This window comes from Pseudonaja textilis, chromosome 2 (assembly GCF_049901715.1).
Source record: "Pseudonaja textilis isolate UNSWEBS1 chromosome 2, rPseTex1.2, whole genome shotgun sequence".
Lineage (NCBI taxonomy): Eukaryota > Metazoa > Chordata > Lepidosauria > Squamata > Elapidae > Pseudonaja > Pseudonaja textilis.
The window spans coordinates 158,591,198-158,599,048 of record NC_141991.1 but is presented as its reverse complement, the minus strand read 5'-3'; positions in this window follow the sequence as shown (position 1 = coordinate 158,599,048).

Sequence of the window (7,851 nt, the reverse complement as noted above, 5' to 3'; positions counted from 1 at the left end):
AAGGAGGAATTGTAGCTATTCCACCATTAGGCAGACATTGTCAAACACGGATACAGGGATGTTTGCACATATCTGATGACCTTGTTTTAGCCTACCGCAAAATGTTGCAGTACGATCGCGAAACAATGATTGATGGTATTCTCCGTCCCAGGACGCGTCAGCTAGTAAGATAAGCATACTTGCAAGCTTGCAAACTATCACATACTTTGTTCTTTGTTCTTTGTTTATGATTTCTTCCATATAAGGTAAAACTCTGCTACCCCCTGTGTGCTCCCCCACCCGCTGGAAAGAGAATAATAAAAGAGGTTTTGTGCAAAGCAATCGGGGCTGCCTGGACCATTCCACCTGCCCCGGGCGTGATGTGCTCCCTCCTTTGAAGCAATCGGATGTCTGGTGTCTGTTATTGGTATTCACCCTTGCGAGGGTCCCGCTAAACTTCTTCCCTGCGGGGAATTCCATAGGCAGTGGAAGGACGCTGACGGAACAACGGACCGGTCGCTTGGCGCGACAACCATGCCCATTACCAAGAATTCTGAGAAATGAAATCCACTTGTGGAATTTCAGTCCGCTTAACAGGGGTGTCAAACTGGTGTCCCACGGGTTGGATGCATCACGTGCAAGCCACACCCACCCTAGCTCTGCAAAGGCAAAAAATGTCATGATACATCATGTGGCATCACATGGCTCAATTGAGTTTGACACCCATGACTTTGCTGGAGTTGCAGAGGTCCGAATTTGACAGAAATATAGAAGTATGCCATTATCTACAGTGTCATAATACAACTAATATAAAACAGTTGTAATCCAAGGGGGATAATAAATAACTATGGTTTTTAAATTAATATTCTGCATAAATATAATGTTCAGGGCAACCTTCAAATCACAGAAATCATGCCCAACCCCATCAAGCATAGCTACCAGGCCTAATGTTTCTGGATTGCTAAAATGTTTATTAATGAACTTGTAGGATTTAATCTGATTTTTGTTTCACCCTATCCAGATTCCAAATACTAGTTCAGGAATTTTTCCTCTTTATTTAGGGTGGCAATGTGTAACTGAATGTCATCAATATACTGATGGCATCAGATTTTAAACCAACTGACTTCTCTCAATAACTTCTCATTCTACATTTATAGAAAATGTGTGAAACGACAATAGGTGAGCTTCATAGGTGAGCAAATTTCAAATCTTTATTGTCAATGCACAACATGTATACAATGAGATTGGCTGAGCCACCCTTAGTGCACTCCCTCAACACAATACATCTCAATAACTCACAGTGAAAGAAAGAAAATCCCTAACCCAGTAAATTATACTAACAAACACACAATCCTCTATACATATATGTGCATAACATTACATTATATACAGATACAGATAATCAGAGTTGGAAGGTCCCTTATAGGTCTCTTCCAACACGTGCCGGAAGTGGCATGCAGAGCCATCTCTCTGGGCATGCCAGCTATTGCCTGTTGTTCTTCCAGGTTCCAGTGTGCACATGCGCGCCAGCCAGCTGGTCTTTGCAAGTACATGCACATTATAAACTAGAACACCAGGTGGCCAGCACGCATCTGCGCACCAGGAAGCTGACCTTCTGGCTTTTGGCACTCCCGTGTGACCAGGGAGCTGCTCTTCTGGTTTCCATGTGCGCATGCATGAGTGCGCTCCCATTTCAGCACTTGGTGATGAAAAGGTTCGCCATCAGTGCCCTACACCATTTCTGACAAATCTCTTCTTGAAAGTCTCAAGTGATGAAGCTCCCACAACTTCCGAGGGCAAGCTGTCCCATTGGTTGATTTTTCTCACTGTCAGAAAGTTTCTCCTTATTTCCAGGTTAAATCTCTCCTTGTTCAGTTTCCATCCATTATTCCTTGTCTGATCTTCAGGTGCTTTAGAACAGGGGGCCGCCAACCTTTTGGATCTCAGGGACCACCAAACTCATAATTTTAGATCCCAGGGTCCACTAACCGGTTCTGTGGGCGTGGCCTAATTTGTGGGTGTGGCTTGGTGGTCATGTGACTGGCTGGCATGGCTTGCATGTAAATATTATAAATATTTATATAAATATTGAATTTTTTACAAAAAAGAGCAACTTTTACCCAAAATCAGGCAAAGCAGGTAGATTGAGTTGCTCACAGAATAACAGATTCATTCACAGATCTATCTGCCATTGGCTAGCTCAGTATGTCACATAAAATTTGCTTGCAAGCAAACTCACAAAATTAATTCACAATACACCATGTATGTAAATATTGAATTTTTTATTTTAAAAAAGAGCAACTTTTACCCAAAATCAGGCAAAGCAGATAGGCAGATTGAGTTGCTCACAGAATCACAGATTCATTCAGAGATCTATCTATCTGCCATTGGCTAGCTCAGTCTGTCACATAAAATTTGCTAGCAAGCAAACCCACAAAATTAACTCACAACACACCATGCATGTAAATGTTGAATTTTTTATTTAAAAAGGGCAACTTTTACCCAAAATCAGGCAAAGCAGGCAGATTGAGTTGCTCACAGAATCATTCAGTGATCTATCCGCCATTGGCTAGCTCAGTCTCTCAAATTTGCTTGCCGTGAGTCTGCACTGAATTTGCTTGCAAGCAAACCTTCTAAGGGAGATACAGCTGTGCTGAGCCGAAGATCTAAAGACTAGCTAGAAAGCAAGAAATCCAACCACTTTCTGCTTCCTAGCTAATCTAAATCTCCTGGTACAGCAGAACAGATGATGGTTGGAAAAAGGAAAAATAGCAATTTAGCAGCTAAGTTTACTAGGTAAGGAGTGAGTGGATGGGGAGAGTTCCCGCAGGCCATGCGGGCGGCATAGCCTTGTGTTTCTGTGCAGCCTGGATTAATTGCTTTGTGGGGGTGCTCTGGGGGCGAGATTTCTCTGCGCCCCACCAAAATTTTCTCACAGCCCACCAGTGGGCCACGGCTGCTTTAGAAAATAGCTTTACCCCTTCCTCTCTGTGGCAGCCCCTCAAATATTGGAAGGCTGCTATCATGTCTCCCCTGGTTCTTCTCTTCACTACACAAGCCACGCCCAGTTCCTGTAACCATTCTTGATATGTTTTAATGTCCAGTCCCCTAATCGTCCTGGTTGCTCTTCTCTGCACTTTTTCTAGAGCCTCAACATCTTTTCTATATTGTGGTGACCAAAACTGGATGCAGTATTCCAGGTATGGTCTTACTAAGGCTTTATAGGGTGGCATTAGTACCTCACTTGATCTTGATTGTATCCCTGTGTTAATGCAACTTAGGATTGCATTAACTTTTTTGGTGGCTGCTGCACACAGCTGGCTCATATTTAACTGGTTGTCCACTAAGACTCCAAGATCCCTCTCACAGTTACTGCTATTAAGCCTGGATTCACCCAGCCTATATGTGTACTTATTATATTGCACCAGTGTGAACATGTTGCACGTTGCGCTGGCCCTGCAAGTCTATCATACTACATGGTTATATTATATTGCATTCAGGAGTCTGACAGCCCATGGATAAAAGCTGTTCTTCAGCTTGTTCATATGACTGGCTATGCTTCTATATCTCCTACTTGATGATGTACATGCAATTTTTAAAATCTCTAAAATGCAGACTTGACGAACATTCATCCACAACATAACACAGTTGCTTGAGTTTGAACATTAACTGCACACACAGTGTTTTCCTACCACAAATCCCTATCCAGAAGAAGGGATGGGGCTTCAAAATAGAATTCTTTTTTGGATTATTATCTCAGTAAACTAATGTACAGCTTTGGGTCTGTCAGCTCAGCTCACATTGTCCCATAGGGGCTGTTTTTGCAATAGGAACTGATGTAGTAAATGTTCACCAGATATATTTCCTGTATGGCAATAGATTGCTGAACTCCTCAGGACAAAACATTTCTTCCATAGTCATGTAAGTCATGGGCAATATGAGTAAATAAAGAAGCAAAAAACTCAGAACATCATTAAAAATTCAATAGTCCAGTTTCCAAAAATGCACTGAAAGTGTTGTTCTTACACTGCAAATTTTATCTTTAGAAGTACAAGAATATTACATTTCTTCTTGCTGTTCCTGTTTAAGAAATAAATCCAAGAACCCAAACCCATAGTTCCATGTCAGAAAATATGTCAGGATTAGTAAGTACCATTTAATTTTGTCATTAAGTTACAGTGTATTTAAAATCTTAAAAGGCTGTGTCAAAAAGAATCCATGACATAGACTAAAATATTTTATCAAGAACAATTGTGATATTGAGAAAAATATTTAGACTTCTTTAGGCTGTTAGAATATTAGAAAAAATAAGAAGTATTCTGTCCTGAAAATAATTCTGCACACCAACTTGTGTAGCGAAGACTAAATGAACTCTTTCTGAAAAATGATTTGAAAGTAGTGTTAGCATTGATGCTATATGTGCTGGTTTGACATTAATTCAAGCCCTATTTGTCCCCTCCAATCTGTGAATGGAGGGAATGTCAGTTCAGATTTGCTGAGAATATAGTAACGGAGAAAGAAGTTGCTGAAAATGAATGGATGAATGGGTTAGATGTACAAATTGTAATGGAAAAAGTGAGTGAGAAGCTGCCTTCAAGGATTTGAGATGGGATGGTAACCCTGCTACCTTTCTTGCTGCCATTACAGCAATAGAAGAAACTATGAAAAGGAAATGGTTGAAACTATCACAGGACAAAGAGGACAAGCTGCTTTTGTTCTTTATGGAGAGCCTTTCTTGTATCTTTTGTTCTTTATGGAGAGCCTTTCTTGTATCTCTTTATATGCACATGGTGAGTGGCTATCTGTGAAAGCTTTCTCTATTCAAAAGTCTCTTTCTCCAGATGAGGATTCTGGAAAACTAGTATCTCACTCAATGGAAATTCCGTTGATAGAGAAGGTCTCCAAGGCTGACATTCATCCTCTACAACTGCAGAAGAACTGAGCTAGAAGTTCTAACCATATTTACTTGAGGAATAAGAACTGCCATTTCAAATCACAATCATGCCCCCAATGTGCAAAATCACAATGTAAATTCCACCCTTCCATGCTTTTGTGTTGCAACATCACAAGGGCATCTTAAAGAATGGAGTTTGTTTTAGGGCATTGTGACTTAGTGTGGGATACTTACTGTACAGCAACTGAATTTAATGAGAGTTATCAAAGTAAAAAGTATTCATGAGTCATCTTGTTTACTTGGATGTAATCAGGGAGAAGACGACTCAATATTCCAAGGATCCTACTTAAGTTTTCATCTTAATTTATAAGGAGTATGCCAGACTAAATAAATCCTGCATACAAATAACCTGGGGATAAGAGACATTTAATTCATAGAATTTACTATAGATTAAGCATAGATAGTTAATGCTTCCTGGACCCAACTTTCCATAGTCTTGAGAGAGAACTGGAGAAATCTGTAAGAAGTGTTTATGTATGTGCATACAGACAGGGAATCAATTAATTTTACAAAGGGTGTACATTATTCCACGGGGGACGAGCGGTCTGCCACCTCCAAGTGGTGTCCCCTGGATGCGCGAAGCCGCCAAACGCTGACCGTAACTGAGAGCAGACCCTCCGACGACAGGCCCACGCGACAGGCCGGCTGGAGTACTCAAATGCCGCATCAACATGGTGGAAACGTCCACTACAAAACACACGTCCAATGCTACCGCGTTCGGGGGAACCGACGGGCGCAGGAGACCATTGGCCGCCAAAAATCAACGAAATGGTCCACGCGGAAAGCACGGCGCACCTGCACCGTGTGAAAGCTATGGCGACTGCGTCCGGGTCCGATGCGCACGGAGACTACCCGATCCGTGTGAAAAACGCATAGCGGGGAACAGAGGACTGCCAGACGCTCAAGGTGGCCACCTGGAACGTGGATTCGCTGACTGGGCGCTCGACCGAGATCGTCAGGGCCATGCGGGACAGGAAGCTGGACATCTGCTGCCTCCAGGAAACTCGCTGGAAGGGCAACAAGGCTACGACTATAGACGGCTACAAGATCATATACACCAGCTGTAAGGAAAACCGCGGCGGTGTAGCTGTGGTTGTCAGTCCAAGCTGGCAAAGTTCCGTCGCAGAAGTTAAGCGCCTCACAGAACGACTGATGATAATCGTCGTGGCGACCGAGAGGCAGCGCCTACACATCTTGTCTGCCTACGCCCCTCAGACCGGATGTCACGAGGAGGAGAAGGATACCTTCTGGGAACTGCTCGACATCCAACTCAGGCAGATCCCACACGAAGACGACATCATCATCTCGGGCGACCTGAATGGTCATGTAGGGCGGGACAAAAGCGGACACCAGTGCCACGGTGGGCACGGCACAGGCGATCGAATGAGAATGGCCAGAGGATCCTGGACTTTGCCGACTCCCATGATATGACCATCACGAATACCTGCTTCATTAGGCGAGAATCTCAACTCCTCACCTACCATAGCAGAAACGGGAGCCACCACACACAGATCGACTACATCATCGTTGACGACGAAGAGCCGCTAAAAACGTGCTCAACGCCAAGGTGTACCTGTACAGATCGAGCAGTCAGCACAGGCCGCTGATGGCGAAGATCAGGATCAACAAGCCCAAGACCAGGATTGACAAAAGGAATGCAGACCAGCCACGAATCAAGTGGTGGAACCAGAAGAAGATGGCGGGACCCCTCATCAAACCGGAGCAGTTCCTGCAGATGGTCGACGGGCCACAGGAAGCGTGGTCCATGCTGAAGAGCACTGTTCACACTGCCGGCTGCCAACAGCTTGGTTGCACCAAGCCAGGACGGAGACGCATCGAGCGAGATACATGGCTCTGGACACGGAAGTACAAGATGCCGTACACCTGAAGAAACGGCTCTACAAGGCCTTTCTTCAGGACAAGACCAGCGAAGCTCTGCGAATACAAGGCGGCCAAAAAGGCAGCCAAGAAAGCAGTAGCGACAGCCAGAAGCTCCCACTACGATGACATCTACGAGAAGCTGAACACGCGAGAAGGCGAGAATGAGATCTACCGCCTAGCCAAAAGCAGACACAGGAAGACCCTGGACATTGGCCAGTTTCATGGGATCAACGACGAAAGGGGAAATTTGATCGTCAACCCCAGAGACGCTGCGGAGAGGTGGCGGCAATACTTCGAGAAGATCTCCACCGAGGAGTTCCCACACCCACGAACCCGCGAGGTGACCCAGTTGAAGGCCCAGTCTCAGGCATTTATGCCAGCGAGGTCGCCGACGCCATCAAGGCCATGAAAAGCGGTAAGGCAACAGGACCAGACGACATCCCTGCCGACTTCTGGAAAAAGGCACTACCGGGCTCGGCATTGTGGCTGTGCGAGCTGTTCAACAACATCGTCTCCACGGGAAAAGTGCCACACGACTGGTACCGCAGCACCACTGTTCCGATCTGGAAGGGAAAGGGCAGCCCAGCGGACTGCTCCAACTACAGACCGGTCAGGTTACTGTCACACACTATGAAGATCTTTGAACGCGTCCTTGATAAGCGCATTCGGGACATCGTCGACATCAGCGTCAACCAGGCTGGATTCATCAAGAACTGCGGCACCACCGACGCCATCTTCGGTGTGCGGATGCTGATGGAGGCTCACAGAGAGAAGAAAATCCCGCTCCACACCGCCTTCCTAGACTTGGAAAAGGCCTTCGACCGTGTCCCTGCACGATCTCATCTGGTACGCACTGCGAGATCACGGCGTGCCTGAGCTGCTCGTACAATGGGTCCAACTCCTATACAGATGTCACAAAAGCCGTGTAAAAGCGGCAGCTGGGATATCAGAAGAGTTTAATATTACCGTCGGCGTACACCAGGGCTCTGCTCTCTCACCACTGCTGTTCATTCTGGTGATGGACACAATTACACACG